The sequence below is a fragment of the Equus przewalskii genome, chromosome 21 (assembly GCF_037783145.1).
Source record: "Equus przewalskii isolate Varuska chromosome 21, EquPr2, whole genome shotgun sequence".
NCBI lineage: Eukaryota > Metazoa > Chordata > Mammalia > Perissodactyla > Equidae > Equus > Equus przewalskii.
Window position 1 is genome coordinate 6,650,392 of NC_091851.1, and position 19,382 is coordinate 6,669,773.

The 19,382-nt window shown below is 41.3% G+C and overlaps 1 long non-coding RNA gene across 2 annotated transcripts; it reads left to right on the forward strand.

Annotated features, from left to right (window-relative positions):
- Positions 1-9,841: 9,841 nt before the first annotated feature.
- Positions 9,842-16,844, forward strand: LOC103554354 (uncharacterized). Of its 2 annotated transcripts, none has more exons than XR_545673.2 (4): positions 9,842-10,075; positions 14,354-14,446; positions 15,804-15,898; positions 16,473-16,844. It is a non-coding gene; the product is annotated as an uncharacterized lncRNA (long non-coding RNA). The 2 variants fall into 2 exon arrangements; XR_545674.2 differs by having other exon boundaries at positions 9,872-10,075; positions 16,503-16,844.
- The last annotated feature ends 2,538 nt before the right edge of the window (positions 16,845-19,382 follow it).

The window sequence follows — 19,382 nt, forward strand, 5'->3', positions numbered from 1 at the left end:
TTTGAACAACGTGGTCACACAACTCTTGTTCCACCTTTGCTCACACAAGGGCGGGACTTGAAAAAATGCCTTCACCACTGAGTGTGTAATTTGGCTTCTGTAATGTGGGCTTGAATCACGGCCAGGTCCTTGCAGCCAAGATGGGAGAGCTGGGTTTCCAAGTCACTTCTGTCTCAGGGAATATTAATCATCAGCACTCTAGTGGGAGGTATTAATAGGGAGGCCTAGTTTTAAAGTAGAATAGATGGTGGGCAGGAAGGTAACAAGTGAGAGCGGAGGCATAAAGCAATGAATCAGAAAGTTGTATGGGGCGGGGCCGAGAAAGGAGGGGTCAGGGAGGGCACGTTTGTTTAGGAAGAAGGTGGAGGTGTCACCTCAGTCGGCACTAGTGACCAACTTTTGTGTAAATGTTCTGATCTCAGCACCCAGTGATTGTGGAAACACCACACCACATGGCACCCCGTAAAGCACAATGTGACTGCTTGAAAAGGAAACACGGAGCCCTGCCTCCTCTATGGCCCTGTAGTGGGCTGTACAGTTGGTTAATACAATGGCTTCAGGCTGAGGTCAGCCATCAGCATGTAAGGCAAAAACCACAGTCTAAACTGCCCTTTAAAATCCCTTAGGAAGGTGACACGTTGGGGACCATGGACTTTTTCTCAGTAAATCCAACATGGTTTTTCCCCTGGCACTGGAATTTATCACTGTGAATTCAGTGGAGGATCTACATAATTTATTTGGAATTCTGCACCGGAGATTTGTCTCTTCTCCCCCATTTAATAATTTATTCAATCATTTATTTATATCAGTATGGACTCGGGCATACTTATTTTATACTTTGAGTTATAATGCCATGTTACTTTATTTTGTGGTTCAAATGGTTCCAGCTTTGGCCACTGGGAGCTCTTTCGGTTGGCTCCTGTACCCTTTGACACTTCCCCATCAACGTGAGTTTTTCTGTTTACAGACTTCCTTACTTTCTGGCACTACATGTTGCTCCAGGCTCATCTTGTATATTTCCTGTCCCGGTCCTAGAATCAGCCATTTCTCCAAGGAGCCCTGGTTCCTTTTATTTATTTATTTATTTTTATTTGGCGTTTTTTTTTTTTTTGAGGAAGATTAGCCCTGAGCTCACATCTGCTGCCACTCCTCCTCTTTTTGCTGAGGAAGACTGACCCTGAGCTAACATCCGTGCCCATATCCAAGAGATCATCACCAAATCCAATGTGAAGATTTTCCCCTATTTTTTTTATGAGAATTTTTATAGTTTTAGTTCTTACACTTGGATGTTTAATCCATTTTGACTTAATTTTTGCATACGATATAGGGTAACGTTACAATTTCATTCTTTTGCTTGTGGATGTCTAATTTTCTCAGGATCATTTATTGAAAAGACTGTCCTTTCCCCCTAATTTTCCCAGCATCATTTGTTGTGAACTTGACGTCCTCATTGAAAATCATTGGCCATATATGTGAGGAGTTACTTCTGGGCTCTCTATTCTATTCCATTGGTCTCTACATCTGTCCTTATGCCAGACAAAACCCCTGTTTTGATTACGGTAGGTTTATAGCAAGTTTTGAAATCAGAGCATCTGAGTCCTCCAACTTTTTTCTTCTTTTTCCAGATTGTTTTGGCTATTCGGGGTCCCTTGAGATTCTATTTGAAAGTTAGGATTGGTTTTTCTATTTCTGCAAAGAATGCCATTTGGATTTTGATAGGGATTGCATAGAATCTGTAGATCACTGAGCAATATTGTCACCTTACCAAGATTAAGTCTTCCAATTCATGAGCAGGAGACGTTTTTCCATTTATTTATATGTTGTCTTTAATTTTTTTCAGCAATGTTTTCAGTTTCCAGTGTACAGGTCTTTCTCCTTTGTTAAATTTATTCTTAAGTATTTTATTATTTTTGATGGTATTGTAAGCGGAATTGTTTTCTTAATTCCTTTCTTAGATTGTTCGTTGTTTGTGTGTAGAAATGCAACACACTTTTGTGCATTGATTTTGTATCCTTCCATTTTGCTGAATTTCTTAGCTTTATTTTTGTGTGTGTGGAATCTTTAGGGATTTCTACATATAAAATCATGTTATCTGTGAACAGAGATAACTTTACTTCTTCCTTTCCAATTTAGACACCTTTTCTTTTTCTTGCCTAACTGTTCTGGCTAGGACTTCAGTACTATGTTGAGTAGAAGTGCCAAAAGTGGGCATCTTGGTCTTGTTTTGGATCTTAGGGGAAAACGGTTGTCTTTCATGATTGAGTATGATGTTAGGTACGAGTTTTTCATGTATGCCTGTTATTGTGTTGAGAAAATTTTCTTCTATTCCTAGTTTATTAGCTTTGTTTTCATCAATAAAGTGTGTTGAATTTTGCCAAATGCTTTTTCTGTATCAATTGAAATGATGGCATGGGTGTTTTTCCTTTATTCTATTAATGTGTTGTTTTTACATTGATTGATTTCTGTAAGCTTGCTTTCCAGGCATAAATCTCACTTGGTCAAGATGAGTAATTTTTTTTTCTTTGATATGCTGCTGAGGGGCCAGCTTGGTGGTGTACTGGTTAAGTTTTCGTGCTCTGCTTTGCGAGCCCAGGGTTCACGGGTTCGGCTCTCATGTGCAGATCTACACACTGCTTGTCAAGCCATGCTGTGGCAGCATCCCACATGCAAAATAGAGGAAGATTGGCACAGATGTTAGCTCAGGGCCAAGCTTCCTCAAGCAAAAAGAGAAAGATTGGAAACAGATGTTAGCTCAGGGCCAATCTTCCCTCCCCCCCCCCAAAACAAATCAGTTTGCTAGTATTTTGTTGAGGATTTCTGAATCAATATTCATCAGAGAAATTAGTCTGTAGTTTTCTTTTCTTGTAGTGTCTTTGGTTTTGGTATCAGGGTATGGCCTCATAGAATGAGTTAGGAAGTATTTCCCCTTCTTCAATTTTTACAAGAGTTTGGGAAGGATTGGTGTCCATTCTTTTTTAAATATTTGGTAGAATTCACCAGTGAAAGCATCTGGTCCAGGGCATTTCTTTGTTGGTAGGTTTTTGATTCAATCCTTGATTGTTTTGATCTTTGTTTGACTCAGTCTTTGGTAATCTTTGGTTACTGATTTAATCTCCTTAATATACATCTATTCTGATTTTCTATTTCTTCATGATTTAGTTTTGATAGATTATGTGTTTCTAGTTATATGTCCATTTCATCTAGGTTATTTATTCTGTTGGTATATAAATATTCATAGTACTCTCTTATAATCATTTTTATTTCTTTAAAATTTGTTGTAATATCCTCACTTTCATTTCTGATTTTAGTGATTTGAGACTTCTATCTCTTTTTTTCTCAGTCTATCTAACTAAAGTTTTGCCTATCTTGTCAATCTTTTTGAAGAACCAACTTTTGGTTTCATTGATTTTTCTCTATTGTTTTTCTATTCTCTATTTTATTTATCTCTGGTTGAATCTTTATTATTTCCTTTTTTCTGCTAGGTTTGGGTTTAGTTTGCTCTTCTTTTTATTAATATGAGATCTTTCTTCTTTTTTAACGTATACAATTACAGCTATAAATTTCCCTCAGCACTGCTTTCACTACATCTCTTATATTTTGGTATGTTGTGACTTTGTTTTTGTTTTTCTCCAGGTATTTTCTAATTTCCCTTGTGATTTCTTCTTTGACCCAGTGGTTGTTTAAAAGTATGTTGTCTGGGGCTGGCCCCGTGGCCGAGTGGTTAAGTTCATGCGCTCCGCTGCAGGCGGCCCAGTGTTTCGTTGGTTTGAATCCTGGGCGCGGACATGGCACTGCTCATCAAGCCATGCTGAGGCAGCGTCCCACATGCCACAACTAGAAGAACCCACAACGAAGAATATACAACTATGTACCGGGGGGCTTTGGGGAGCAAAAGGAAAAAAATAAAAGAAAAGAAAAAAGTATGTTGTCTGATTTACACATTTGTGAATTTTCCAGTTTTCCTTCTGTAATTGATTTCTAGCTTCATTCCATTGTGATCAGAAAAGATACTTTGTATTATTTCAGTGTTTTAAAATTCATTAAGACTTGTTTTATAGCCTAACATATGGTCTCTCTGGAGAATGTTCAGGAATTCACTTGAGAAAAATGTATATTCTGCTGTTTTTGAGTGGAGTATTTTGCATATATCCCTTAGATCTAATTGGTTTATGGTATTGTTAAAGCTCTCTATTTCTTTATTGATCTTCTATTTGGTTACTCTATTCATTATTGAAAGTAATATGTTGATATCTCCTACTATTATTGTAGAAACATCTATTTCTCCCTTCAATTCTGCCAATGTTACCTTATTATATTTTGAAGTTCTAATGTCTGGTGCACATATGTTTATAATTATTTTATCTTCTTGGTGAATTGGCCCTTTTATCAATGTATGATAGTCTTCTTTGTCTCTTATAACAAGTTTTGACTTAAAATCTATCTTGTCTGATATTAATATAGCCACCCCTGCTCTCTTTTGGTTACTATTTGCATGGAATATCCTTTGCATTGTTTCACTTTCAATCTACTTGTGTCTTTAGATCTAAAGTGAGTCTCTTGTAGACAGCATATAGTTTCATCACGTTTTTAACCATTCTGCCAATCTAAGCCTTTTGATTGGAGAGTTTTATCCATTTACATTTAAAGTAATTACTGATAAGGAAAAAGATACTTCTGCCATTTTGCTATTTGTTTTCTGTAGGTCTTACAGCTTTTTTGTCCTTCATTTCTTCCATTACTACCTTTTTTTGTGTTTAGTTGATTCTTTTTTGTAGTGACATATTTATATTCTCTTCTCATTTCCTTTGGTGTGTATTCTGTAAATATTTTCTTTCTGGTACCCTGGGGACTACATATAAAAACTTATAGATATAACTATTGAATTTGAATTGATACCAATTTAACTTCAATTGCACACAAAAATTCTACTCTTATAAAGGTCTACCCCTCCCCTTTATGTTCTTATGTTCTTGGGGTTACAAATTACGTGTTTGTGAAATTTCATGCCCACTAACATGGATTTATAATTATTTTTATGCATTTGTCTTTTAAATCCTGTAGAAAATAAAAAGTGGAGTTACAGTGTTACAATTATAAAATATAAAATGTTGCCGTTTAATATGATTATAAAATATAAAATATTAAATATAATACTGACTTTATATTTGTTCATGCATTTACCTTTACCAAAGATCTTTATATCTTCATACAGCTTCAAGTTACTGTCTAATGTCCTTTCATTTCAACCTGAAGGACTTCTTTTAGCATTTTTTTTTTTTTTTGCACAGAAAGACTTTCTCTGAGCTAACATCTGTTTCCAATCTTCCTCTTTTTTTTCTCCCCAGAGCCCAAGTGCATGGTTGTATATTCTAGTTGTAAGTCCTTCTAGTTCTTCTATGTGAGCTGCCACCACAGCATGGCACAACTGACAGATGGGTGCTGGTGTGGTTCCACTGCCGGGAAACCAACCCAGGCCACTGAAGTGGTGAGAGTGCTGAACTTTAACCACTAGGCCATCAGGGCTGGCTCACTTATTGAGAATCCCTTGTGCACTTCTCTCTTGCAACTTTCAAGATTCTCTCATATTCTTTGGCTTTCCACAGTTTGATTATAACGTATCTTGGGGTGAGTCTTTTAGGTTTTTTCTACTTGGAGTTCATTTAGCTTGTTGAATTTGTAGACTCATGTCTTTCATCAAATTTGAGATGTTTTCAGTCATTATTTTTTCCAGTAATCATTCTGCTCCTTTCTCTCTCTCAGCTCTTTCTGGGATTCCCATAAGGTGTATGTTGGTCTGCTTTATAGTGTCCCAGAAGTCTTATAGATTCTGCTTACTTTTCTTTAATCTTTTTTCTTTCTGTTTCACAGACTCATTGTGTCTTCAGGTTTACTGATTCCTTCTTCTGCTTGCTCAAATCTGATGATTAATCCCTCTAGTAAATTTTTATTTTTAGTTATTGTATACTTTTAAGCTCTGGGCTAAGGGGTGAATTCTAGATATGTTTTGAAGATTAAACCAAGAAGATTTGCTGATAGGTTGGATGTGATATAAGAGAAGGAGATCATCAAAGATGACTCCAAGGTTTTCGACTTGAGCAATTGGATGGATGAGGTCACCATCCACTGAGATGGGAAAGGCTGTGGATAGAGAACCTTGAGGGCAAAGATGAATGGTTCAGTTTGTAGATGGCAAGTGTGAGGTATGTACTAGACAGCTAAGTGGAGATGTTGAGTAAGCATTTGATACACAAGTCTGGAATATGAGATTGAAGTCTGTTTGGATATATAAATTTGCGAGTTCTTGTTTACATGGAACTTGAGGTCATGTGATTGGGTAACATTACCAAGAAAATAAGTGTAAATAGAGGAGACCAAGGACAGAGTCCTAGGACACTTCGACATGAAGTGGTTGAAGAAAAGATGAAGAACTTGCAAAGGTGACTGAGAAAGAATGGCCAATGAGATAGAAAGAAAACCAAGAGACTGGATGTCCCAGGAGCCAGTGAAGGAACGGAGTGATCAACTGTGTCAAATGCTAATAGTCCAAGGAAGAAGAGGATTAAGACTGGATTTCTCCAAGTGGAGGTTATTGACAATTGTGAAAATAACTGCTTTGGGAGTTTTCTCTGTGTCCATAAAAACCAGATTGGAATGGATTTCAGAGACAATGGGGAAAGAAATTGAAGATAGTAATATAAACAACCCTTCAGAAGACTTTGGTTGCAGAGTAAAGACATAGGGTTTTTACACAATATAAAATCATTATGTTGTACACCTTAAGCTTATATGATGTCATATATCAATTACATCTCAATAAAACCAGGAAAAATAAGGTAGTAAATAATGGGGAAAATGAAATTAAGAGAAGTTTTTTTTTTAAAGGGATGATCAACAGCAGCATACTTATGTCCAGAATATACCCAGTAGAGAGGTAAACATTGATGGTATAGGGAAGAAAGGGGAGAACTGCTGGAGTGATTTCTTTGAGTGAGCGAGGATGGGATTTCGTTTACAAGGGGAGGGACTGGCTTTAGATAGGAGCATGAATAGTAATTACAGCATCTATAGTATGCTGTAATTATTGTGAATCCTGAGAGTACCAGGGATCCAACTGAAGCTCTTGACATGCATTAAAATATTTTTCCCCAACTTGTTCAGCTCCATGGGCACAAACTCAGAACAGGTGGAGAGGTGAATTTAATCAGTTTTGAGGTTTTGCCTAGTGAGTATGATGAAGTGAAACAAGGATAAGGAAGGGCAGGGTGTGATGCTAATTACTGGTCATGAAAAGCAAACTGGACGAGCATGGGGCAAAGGGCAAGAGAGATGGTGGAAAAGTGGCAAGATTAATGATTGGAGGTTAGGTTCTTGTGGGTCAAATGATTGTTGGGGATACAATAATGGATGGTAGTCAGAAGTGGAATGCATGAAAATAGAGATTATGTCATGGAAGCAGTTATTGATAATGACAAGGTTTAGGCAGGGCCTCTCACACCAGCTGTGGTGATGGACCATGTTTTTGTCTTTCTTCCCTTCATCCAATCCGTCGCAAACCACCCACCCACCCACACACACTACTACTACTACTTCTACTACAACTACTACTACAAATGGAAATTTTTTTTAAAGATTTTTTATTTTTTCCTTTTTCTCCCCAAAGCCCCCCGGTACATAGTTGTGTATTCTTCGTTGTGGGTTCCTCTAGTTGTGTCATGTGGGACGCTGCCTCAGTGTGGTCTAATGAGCAGTGCCATGTCCACGCCCAGGATTCGAACCGATGAAACACTGGTCCGCCTGCAGCGGAGCGCGCGAACTTAACCACTCGGCCACGGGGCCAGCCCCTGGAAATTTTTTTTAAAAGACAAAGTTCACTGATCAAAAAAGCACTGTGCTTGGGTGTCACAGCAATGCATATTACTATAAAAGTTTGTAAATGCTTACTTTAGAATTTCTTTGCTGATCTCATCTGGACCACTAATAAGAGTTTGCCACTGGCACTGGTCCACGGCCCACACTAAGCAGTGCAGGTCTAGGGTGTGACCATAGAAGTGAGTGGCTGAGCTGGGATAAAGGCCAAACTCATTGGAGAAGTTCAGGAAAGCGAAATGCCAGAGGTTGGAAAGATCACTTAAATGTATGTTGAAATCACCAAGAATTAAGATAAGAGTAGTACTAGAGAGTGATTTTGAGCCAAGGGCTGAAATTGTAAGAAATAAGGGGGAGGCGTGTCCCAAGGCGAGTAGATGACAGCAACAGTGGGGTAGTGGGTAATACAAGCTGTTAGATGATATTTAAAGCTGAGATTTAGGGAGAAGAGAGGGAGAACGATCTGGATGCAGCAATGAGGAGCAAAGAAGACACCTACCTCACCTGGAGCTCAGTGTGGGAGGAAAATAGCCACCCTTGAGAGGGCTGCAGGAGATACAGTGTCCTCAGGGAAAAGTCAGATTTCTGCTAGAGCAGGAAGGGGAAGATGGTTTAGAGAAGTTGAGGATATAGGGGATTTTGTTGTTGCACAGTAGAAAAAAGGTTTTATGAGTAGGCACTAGTAGGGGAAAATGACAGAACAAGGAATGTGCAGAGCCTTTCTGGGATTGAAGTGCAGGACACGAAGAGTGAGCTGGGTCTCCAGGGCATCTTAAATGTGTGTAAAGGGCATAATGATTCAAGTCCTGCATTCAAGGCAGGTAGTGAAAGCAGGCTGAATGTTGGGTATAGAGAGAGAGATGGGGATCTCTCTTGGTCCTCATCCGTAGAGGTAAGGAGGTCTGAGGAAGCTGGGTGCCCTCTTGATCTCAATGATGAGGGTAAAAGACCTGGGAAGGAGTGTGTCTCAAGACTTCTATTGAAAGGGTCCAGGGAAGATGCCACCAACAGCCTAGATATCCCTTTCCTGCTGTTGTTTTGGTATCTCAGGACGCAACGCTTATTTGGGGAAAGCATGCTATGCTGATTATTTTCCGGTCTCTGCAGTTGCAAGTATCCTCTCCTCATACTTTTTTTGCAGTTGGGGTTGACCCATGGCTGTCCTAATCCCATATTTGGGTTTAGGGTTTCAGACTTAGCTTTCCTGATGATGACAAATTTGCATTTCTGTTTCTTGGTCTCCTTGTTGATTTTGAATATTTCATATCAGAAAAAAGAAATGTTGATTCTACTTCATCATTTTAGAACTGGAAGTTCCCTTTTTATAATACTTCATTCTTCATTTCTTTGGAGAATCCTGAATATTTACATCTATAGGTCTTTTCTCTTATGTTGAGAATTTCTCCAGAAAAGAATCCTCTGACGTCCTGCCTTCAAGAACATAGGTCTGGCAGTCAACCTCCTAGGAGCCCAGCAGGAGGATGCCAGGAATCCCCCATTAGTAGGCAGACTTTTGTTCAATTCCCCTGTTTCCAGTAAAGCCGCATCTGTGCCTGTTGTCCCTGAATGGAAAGAGTCTCTAGTTCAGATTCTTCATTCCCGGGGCTGGGCAGGAGGAGCTGGTGGACAGCATGGGACAGAGGTGAGGCCCCAGGGTTCTAATTGTCCCTTCCTTATATGGATATCCATATACTATGCCTCACTTTTTAACCCTGTGGCAAATTATATTTTCCAAAATGGCTGCACCGATACATGTCCCACCTACAAGCACTTTTTACAAACTGATGTTGACACATCTTCATTGAGAGGTAGGGGTCTAAGTTCCCTCCTTTTGAATCTGGGTAGAACTTTGTAACTGCCTAGACCAATAGAATGCAGCAAAGTGATGCTCTGTGACTTCCAAACTAGGTCATATAAGGTAATATGACTTCATCCTGGCCCTTCTCTCTTGGGACGCTCACCATGGAACCTAGCTGAGAGGAAGCCCAGGCAACGTGGTGATGCCACACATGGGTATTCTGCTCAACAGCCCCAGCTAAGGTCCCAGCCAACAGCCAGCTTTGACTACCAGACATGTGAATGAATGAACCTTCAGATAACTCCAGCCCCACCTTTGAGTCTTTCAGCTGAGCCTCAGACACTATGAAGCAGACTAGCTGTCCTCAAAATGCCGTGTGCGAATTCCTGACCTACAGGAACCATGAAAATAGTAATGATTATATGTGTTTTAAGCCACTAAGATTTGGGGTAAATTGTTACTCAGCCATAGATAACTAATACACTCCTCTCTTCAACAGTCTCTTATACTTCTAATTTGTGAGCTTTTTCAGTGTTCTGTTGCAAAAGTTAGCTTCCCTCTTTTTCACCCCTCTGCCTTGCCCCGTAACCCTGCCCCTCATTGCAACATTTGGTTTCTCCTTTCTTTGCTCTACTAAGTCCATCCCTGCTTGTCCATCTACTTTCTATCCTTCAAAACTGTTGATATCTCTTGTCTGCATGTTGTTGCTTCTCCTGTTCTCTGTGCCCTACTAGGGTTTGCTTGTATTTTTAACCCCTATGTGATTATTTTAGTGAATTCAGGGATGAGTGGGGATAACTACATGTGTTCAATCCACATGTTTAATTCATGGTCTCCCCTTTCTAATCAGGTTGAACCCAAGATGGTTTAATTCTTTCCTGAACCCTTGGAACATCCTCTGATTTAATTTTGTGGCAAGAAAGAAATGAACTCCAGCTATATTATACACAAATATATGAAACATTATGAAGTTTTCAAATAGTTGAAGGAAGAGTTGAATGACCAAGACAAGGGGAGGGAAGAAGGTAGAAAATCTTCCCAGAGTGTTCACAGATCTCTCTTTTGTCCAAAGTCGTGCTGGCCAAGAGACAGAACATGAGCCTCAAATGTCGTTTTATATTTTCTAGTGCCACATCAAAAAAAAGAAAAGAAAAGAAAACATGTGGAATTAATTTTCATTTATTTTGTTTGACTCAGTATATCCAAAATAGTTTCCCTTCAACATGTAATCAATTTAAAAATTTATTAATGAGATATTTTACATTCTGGTTTTTGTACTAAGTCTTTAAAATCTGGTAATTTACTAGCTAGCCCTGATGGCCTAGTGGTTAAATTTCGGTGTGCTCTGCTTCAGTGGTTGAGTTCCTAAGCTCAGAACCACACCACTCATCTGTCAGCCATACTGTGGTGGTGGCTCACATAGAAGAACTAGAATGACTTACAACTAGAATATACAACTATGTACTGAGGCTTTGGGGAAGGAAAAAAATCAGGTAATTTACGCTTACAGTATATCTCAGTTCAGACTAACGACATTTTAAGTGCTCAATAGCCACACGTGGCTAGTGGCTACCATATTGGACAGTCAGGTATGAAAATAATTGTAATTTCCCTTCAAGGAACTCAGCTCCAGAAATTTTTTTGCTTGTGTCTCTATGTTTCAAGTATTAGGTTTTCAGGAGAGAAAATCTCATGGATCTATCTTGGGTCTACTCTGGACCAATCAGCCAGGGCCAGTGGCCATCAAGTAATATTGAAGACCTGGCCACTGGGGGCCATTTTGGGTATCAGAGAAGGTGGAGCTGTAAGTCAGGCAACCTCCTAAGAGGGAGAAAATACACTCTTCTCTTAATATTTAATCGTGTCACATGCAATATTGTGGGAATCATTTTTTTATTTTCTGTATTTCCTTATGCTTTGACATCTTAGGGCCCTGCTGAACCTAGAGATACTGCTCCCCCAACCCCCCGTGCTAGCCAGTTCCTAGAGATAGTAAAGGACTCACCTGCAAGTGTGCCTTTAAATGCAAACCACCAGTCCAGAATCCATACCCCAACCATCTCCTTTATGAGGCTCTCACACTCAGGCCAGGTACTAGAAAACTAGGGACAACCCCTAAGCCCCAGAGCCCACTGAAATGATCAAACCAGTCATTCTTAAGCCTGCTTACCCTACCTTCCCCATTCCTTCCCTTGGAAACCACCATATAGGCTCTTGCCTACAGTTTCCTCTTCTCTCCCTCTGCCTCCTAACCATCCCTGGTGCTTCCTCAACTGGCTCTGTGTGCTGTGCCTCCTGTTTCTAGAGAACGGTGAGCTTAAATTTCTTCCTTCATGACAATCATTTCTGTGTGTCTTACCATACCTGATTAAAACAAATCCTGGGTATATTTCAAAACAAGCATTGTACGTTTTATAGGGTTTCCAAGTATGAGATGGTACTCAGTGAAAACTCTCCTTCCCGTTTGCCCATTCTCCCCATGCCCCAGGATAAACTCTGTCTTAGTTTTTCATGAATCTTTCCAGAGTTTAAGTCCCTGTAAGCAAATACAAATATTTTCCCTCCTCTTACCAAAAAGGCGGCATAATAAACCCATTGTGATATCTTTTAATCATCTCATGTCTACCAGCGTCACTTCTGCTCTTGAAGTCCTTGTAGGAATTTAAAAAAATTGTTAGTCATGCGTAGTTTATTTAATTTTTGTGTTATTATTATATAGTTTGCCACATTTGTAGATCTCTTCACTCCTGTAATTTTAAACTCCTGGAGGCAAAAGCTGTGTCGCATTTATCTTTGACAGTGCTTCACCTCGCACAATGCTTCCCACACGGTCAGTAAAAGTGAGTTAAACCGAAAAAGATGATGAACAGATCTTTCTGAAATAAATGAGTTGTATTAGGAAAATGCATGCAACACCTATCCTTTTCCAGTAGTAACTAGTTTAATAAACACTGTACATTTAGAATAATTTAAAAATATGTAGTTGTCTTGATTTCTTTCTGTTTGAAGCAACAACATGCAGACAAGAGATATCAACAGTTTTGAAGGATAGAAAGTAGATGGACAAGCAATTTTTTGCATTTTAAGGATGGGCTGATGGCATCTTGGGAGCTTGGAAAAAGACGAGTGTAAACACCATGGCAGAACGTCATTCGAACCTACCATGTGTAAATAATAACCTCCTCAAATAAACGAGTTAAGGTTTAGTATCTTTCCTACAAGGAAGAGACTTACATTTTGTTTGGAAATGTTTCGTGAGGAGCATGAAGGCATAAGACAAAGCAAGCATAATTCACACCAACAGGAGACAAGAAGAAAGAGCAATGTTCCCAGGAAGCACTATGAGAAGCTAAATGGCCCACAGCCCCCTGTTCCTCTGACCGTCCTGGTGTGAAGGCCAATCGCGCATTTTCACAGCCACGGCAAGTTTTTCCGTCAGAAGTGGTCTGTAGTAAGATCGGTCTAACCCCCTCCCAACCCCAGGGAGGTATTGCAGGGAGGTATTCAAAACCTTTTCCTCTTGAGGAAAATGGTCATTTGTTCTCATGAAGCTGCATTTCACCAAGCAGGACAAAACATAATCCTGAATTTTGTGCATTCCAGATATCATCATCCCCTTTGTTATTAACAGCAAATATTTATTGAGGGCAGGGACCACGACTTTGCTCTCGTGTCGCCAGAGCCTAACACAGTGCCCTGTTTGCGTCTGTTGAGGGGAGATAAGCCTGCTCTCAAGGCACCAGTAGTCGACAGTGACATTTAGCACCTTGTACAATGCCATCTAGACATAGACACATCAGATTAAAGTAATTTAAGTTTTTTAAGCATTGTAAAACACTGGCGTATTACTACTTATACGAGTAAAGGCACAGATCCTAAGTATACAGCTTAATGAGCTTTTACACGTGAATACGTTCATGAAGCCACCACCCAGATGGAGACAGAGCACATTTCTAGCACCCCAGAAGCCTCCTTCACGTCCCCCTCCAGTCATGATCCTGATTTGCATCATCTTAGATTAATTTTGCCTGGTTTTGAACATTATATAAATGGAATCATTCAATGTGTTCTCTTTTGTGTCTGGCCTCTTTCGCTTAATACCCCGTGAGATCCGTCCATGCCGTTGCACGGACCAGTAGTTCTTTTTCGGTACTGGGTAGTGTTTTCCAGTACGAACACAGCACAATTTACACACCCATTCTCCTGAAAGGACATCTGGGAGGTCCCAGTTTAGGCTGTCATAAATGAAGTGTTATGAACACTCTTACACATATCTTTTTTTAAAAAAAATGCTTCTTATTTATTTGTTGACTTTTTTTGGTGTAGCATTTTACGAATTTTAACATGTGTGTAGAATTACGTAACCACCAAACAATCGAGATGCAGTCCCATTACCCCAAGGAGCTCCTTGCTCTCCCTCGCCCCTTGTCCCTGACAGCCACCGATTAGTCTCCACCACAGTGGTTTTGTCGTTTGGAGAATGTCATAGAGATGGAATCATATAGTATGTAACCTCTGGGGACTGGCTTCTTCAGCTCAGATAATTCCTTTGATAGCCATCAATAGTACGTTCCATCTTATTGTTGACATTATTACACATCTTTTGATGGACATAAGCACTCACTTATGATATATTTGCAGGAGTGGAATTGCTTGATCATAGTTTCTTCATGTGTTTAACCTTACTAGGTATAGCCAAATATTTGTCCAAAGCAGTTGAGCCAGCAACGTAAGAGAGTTCCAATTGCTTCCTGTCTTCACCAGCGTTTGGGAAACATTCTGGTCAGTTGTGTATGTAATGTTTTAGTCATTCTTATAAATGTGTATGTAGTAGATTTTAAGGTTTGTCGTAAATCGTGGAAAGAATTAGTCATCTTCTGTTGCAGATGCTGTTGGTGCCCTGCTAGATCCCCTGGGATCCCTTTTACTGTCCACAGCTGCTGCAGGTGCTGCTGCTAACAGCTCACACCTGCAACTTGATCCAGCGCTTGCCCGTGGGCCATTAGAGCTGCCACACAGTTTTCATCCCCCCTGCCCCAAACACACACACACACTGGGGTGGTCGCAGCCAATGTCTGACTATTATGGGGTACAAAAGCCCAGTTCCCTTGCCTCAAGGCAGACAGAGTCACGACGTTGCAATTTATACTTCAGAGCTCCCCATGGGATCAGGCTGAGACTGACTTCACCTGAAACCACATCCGTGTTTGGCTTTTCCACCTGCCCGGTCCTGCTCCCCTCACTCCCTTCCAAGGTTTTCCTGTGAGCACCCCTCAAAAGAACATGTGGGCAACAACCCCCATTTTCAGCACTGCTTCTAGAGAACGTGACCCAAGACAGCTTTGCAGCATCCATTTCTCCATCCTCTGCCCCCAAAGACTCAGCTCTCTGTGTATGCTGTCTACTTAGAACAACTAGACATTTGTCTGCAACTAACAGAAAAACTGATAAGCAGCTTAACCAAACAAGTGTTTGTTTTCTCAAGCAACCTTACCTCCATGTGACAAGCGCTAGTTAAGTTGCAGGCTTCCAGGCAGAACTAGGAGATAAATGAAATTACCTTTGACCACCCACTTGCTCTTCAGGGCCCTTCTGCTTCTGTTGGTCCCCTTCCACTGGCTTCCCCCATGTGTCCCAGTGATCTCTGAATGCTCACTCCAGTCATTTTCACACAGTACCCCCTGGGAATTCTCAGGTTCTTGGGGTGCTTTAAAGAGTCTGCACACATGAATTGATATTTTATGCTAAATAATAAAAATCTTGAAATCTTGAGATTTTTGTCACTAGGCAAATTAATAACTAGGCAGTTAATTTCATTAAACTTTTTAAGACATCCCTCCAGTTACTTCTCATCATAGGAGGTGATCAAATAAACTCATCTGTGCTCAGGTGTTAATGACAGTCATTAATTCTTTGGTTCAATTAGTGTTTATAGAGGGCCTGACCCAGGCTCTGAATTAGGTGTAGGAGATAAAAATATAAATAATATATTAGTCTCTCTTTTAAAGCCCTCTTTGTACACATGTCATTGCATTTTTCACTCTGTCATACTTGTCAGTTTGCTGGTTTATCTTGTCTATTAGATTGTAAACTTCTTGAGATCAAGAACTATATTTTATCTCTGTGCTCCTACAACTAGAACAGTGACTGGATCATCCAATACGCGTTTGTGGAAAGCAGAATGGCGGAGAGGGACGTGGAAGGATAGAGAAAGAGACGCAGGAGGGGAAGAAGGTAGGGTAGACTAAAGATGGCCACCTTATATGCACCCCTAAGTTCATTGCAGCAATATTCCCAACAGCAAGACATGGAAGCAACCCAAATGCCCATCAACAGATGAATGAACGGGTAAAGAAGATGGGGTATATATATACAATGGAATACTACTCAGCCATAAAAAAGACAAAATTGTGCCATTTGTGGCAACATGGATGGACCTTGAGGGTATCATGCTAAGCAAAATAAGCCAGACAGAGAAAGATAAACACTGTATTATTTCACTCATGTGTGGAAGACAAACAAACACAGGAGGACAGATTAGTGGCTACCAGAGGGGAAGGGGTTTGGGGGAGGGCAAAAGGGGTAAAGGGGCACGTACGTATACATATGTATGGTGATGGATAAAAACTGGACTGTTGGTAGTGAACACGACGCAGTCTATACAGAAACTGAAATATAGTGATGACACTTGAAATTTAAATAATGTTATAAGCCAATATGACCCCAATAAAATAATTAAAATTCTTTGCAGTTTTTCCTCCTGAGAGGCAGTCTATTTCTGTTCCCCTTGAATCCCTTTTCTATACAGGGTGACCTTGTGACTTGCTTTGACCAACAGAATGCAGCAGCTGTGATGCAATTCCAGTCCCAGGCCTTAAGAAGATCTGGCAGCTTCTGCTTTTGCTCCCTGGGGGAAGCCAGCCCGCTGTGAGCAGTCCAACTATCCTGAGAGATCACCTGGAGAGGCCAAGCAGAGGAGAACTGAGGAACCCAGCCAACACCAAGGACTGAAGCCTAGATATATGACCCCACTTGAATTGTTCCAACCAGACCTCAGCTTTTTGAGCCATTCCAGCTGAGGCCCCAGACATCACAGAACAGAGATGAGCTATTCCCACCATGCTCTGATCAAGTTACTGACCCACAAAGCCATGTTCCAATGAAATGCTGTTTTAAGCCACTAAGTTGTGGGATAGTTTGTTGCACAGCAAAAGATACCTGAAACAGGAGATATTCACCACGAAAATGACAATTCCTTTCATCATTCTCAGTTTTTATTCTCCTTAAAATATGCCTGTGGGAAGAAAACAACTCTTAATACAAGGTAAAAGTCATAATAGAGGAGATATTTGGGGGCAGAGAAAATATTTCTGACACATTCCTCATATCCTACCAAGGGTATGGTATGTCTGGGTTGGTCATGTCGGATGCCTTGATCAGGACTAGGGGGATGGTGGGAATCGGGGACAGGCAACCACTAGCCCTCGACTCCGGTCAATAAGACTCACGAGGGAATATGGGCCCTGTGTTGCTAGATCTTCTGTTTTTTTTCCAGAGGCAAAATAGCCAGATTTTTATAGGAAATCTCCAGATTTTATACCTAGACTATAAAATTTGTTGGGCTGCCAATTCAGCTCTCTGTTCCAGTGAATGAGAGCACTGGACGAGCTGTCATATTCACATATTGCACAATGTGTCTCTCCGGGCACCCTGTGGCTTTTGAAAATGAAAGTTGGTCCGCCCATGTGCTTTCCAACAAAGTCCTCTAAGCATTTACCTGATTCTCTAAGGCCCACCTTAAGCCAAATCCAGCCACGCCCACTCATGTACATATAATCTACAGCCGCTTTGGCACAACAATGGTGGAGCTGAGTCATTGCCGTGGACACTATATGGCTCACAGAGCCTAAAATATTTACTATCTGACCCTTGGCAGAAAAAGTTTACTGACCCCTCTAAGCCAGTGGTTCCCAAACTTGAGTGCATTAGAATCCCTGGAGGGCTTGCTAACACACACACACACACACACACACACACACACACTGCTAAGCCCCATCCCCCGAGTCTCTGAGTCATTCCATCCGGGGTGGGACCCAATAATTTGCATTTCTAACCAGCTCCCATGAGACTGATGCTGCGGTTCTGGGGGGCACGCTCTGAGAAGTGCTCCTCTAACCTTAGTATATCAATACTTACCATAATGCCATTTCTTTCAATGCTCCATCCTACAATTATGGCTGCAAAGGCCCCAGACTACATGGCAATTCTGACTGACTTCAGCCCATTAGGTAATTCCACAGCTGCAGCCCATGGGCCCCAATTCCTGCTGCTCGTGGGTGTATGATGACAGCTGCGCTGTGAAACGTCTGGGAAATGGCAGAGGCTTAGCTGTTGTAGCAAAAGGACCCCAAAATATAGCAGTTTCTATAAGAGCGAGGTTTGTTTCTCTCATGCCAACATCCCAGCTGATCCAGGATGACAGGGTGATTCTGGGTCACATGGGCATTCAGGGACCTGTTTTCTTTCCATTTTGTGTCTCTGTTTTCAGTTCCCTAGGATGTTATTCTTGTCTGCATGGTCATAGGCTGGTCCTTGCCACCTCCACATTCAAGCACCTGAGAAAGGGTAAAAGCACAAGTGTGTGACAAGGGGCTCATCGTCAGTTGGAGATAACCAGAAAGCCGCTCATTTCACTCACTTCTGCCTGCTGCCCATTGGCCCTATGTGAGAGGCTGGAACATGCTGCTTCTTGTTAGGCAGCCCTGGACCAGGAAGATGGAGAAGAGATTTGAGATGAAAGCAGTCTGTCCCTTGAAGATGACTTCAGGGGAACATTCTGTTTCTCAAAAATAAGAATTTGGGGCAAAATGATTTTCTTATTTTCGAGAAACAGAATGTTCCCTGAGTCTCCGTCTCCCCTCTGGTCAGTCTGAAAGTCTATGCTGGGCACTCTCAGGCTCCCAGTTCTGAGTCCTTTAGCCTCTGTGGCTGAGCCCCTCCCTCTAGGTTCCTTACCTCGCCCCCTACCCGCTCTCTACAGAATCTGCTCTCTGTGAAATTCTGTAATAAATTCCTCTCACTATGGTATTAAAATCTGATAACAGCTAATAGTGCCACCTCTCCCAGCGGCATTTGTATTTTGACTTGGGACAGTACTTGGTGGGGGGCGGGGGGGGTATTGGAGCATTGTGTCCTAGCATTGGCACAGGGCAATCGGTGGGTGGGTGTTTTTGGAGTAAGGGAAAGCTTCCTGTTCCCCTGAAGTCACCTTCAAGGGATAGAGGGCTTTCGTGTAAATCCTGATCTATTTTGGCCTCAGATATTCTTGGAAGATAAGTAGAGATCTGCTGCCTTTTAACCCCACCTGGAGTGAGATTGCGGTGTGCTCATTGGGAGCGGCTGTCAGCTGGTTCGATTCTGGATTCAGAGTGCCCTCAAGGAGTAGCCCTGGGGCACCTGCTGGCATCCTCCTTCCCCTGGACTAACCCCCTGGGCTGGGGTGCCTGGCCCCTCAAGGCCCAGAGCAGCCCATGTGGGTTTTCTCCCCTATGGAAGCAGAGAACGATTCCCACCCTGGCTCTCTGCACACACCTGCTAATGGCATGGAGCCAAGGTAGGCAAATCTCTCTCTCTGTCTCTCAGAAAGGAGACCCCAGGGAAGGCCTTTTCCATTCCCATCTTGGATCCATTAGAAATCTTAGTTGCAACTCAAACTGGG